The following is a 517-nucleotide window of genomic DNA, read 5'->3' on the forward strand; positions in this document are numbered from 1 at the left end:
TATTCCTGCCCCAGTCCAAGTGTTCCATTTTCTCCACATACTTCCTAATGCATTTCTATGTCCTCTTTTAAGAAGTTCCTATTTAGATTTTTTGCCATTAAAAAAGTTTCATTTCATAACTATATTGATTCTAAATGGTGTGAGGTGATATCTCATTGTGGGTTTTATTTGCATTTCCTGGATAATAGTTGATGTTTGGTACATTTTCATATCCATTGGCCATTTGTATGGCATCTTTTGAGAAAGGTCTACTTAGATCCCTTGCACATTTTCACTTAATTTTATTGTTTAAAGATGTCCCAGGGCCAGCTGGCATGTCATAGTAGTTAAGACAGCTGTAACCCACGTGGCCAACTACATGGTCAAGTCTGGACCCAGCAAGGTAAAAAGCATGCCAGATATGTGTGTGCACCGAAAATATCAAATTTTTAAAAATCATGCCATTTTTTTCATAATAGCATTTCCATGAATTTTTTAAGACTTCCCATACATATGTAGGTAGATATACAGATATATG

Source organism: Tupaia chinensis, unplaced genomic scaffold (assembly GCF_000334495.1).
Source record: "Tupaia chinensis unplaced genomic scaffold, TupChi_1.0 Scaffold144607_1, whole genome shotgun sequence".
In the NCBI taxonomy this organism is placed as follows: domain Eukaryota; kingdom Metazoa; phylum Chordata; class Mammalia; order Scandentia; family Tupaiidae; genus Tupaia; species Tupaia belangeri.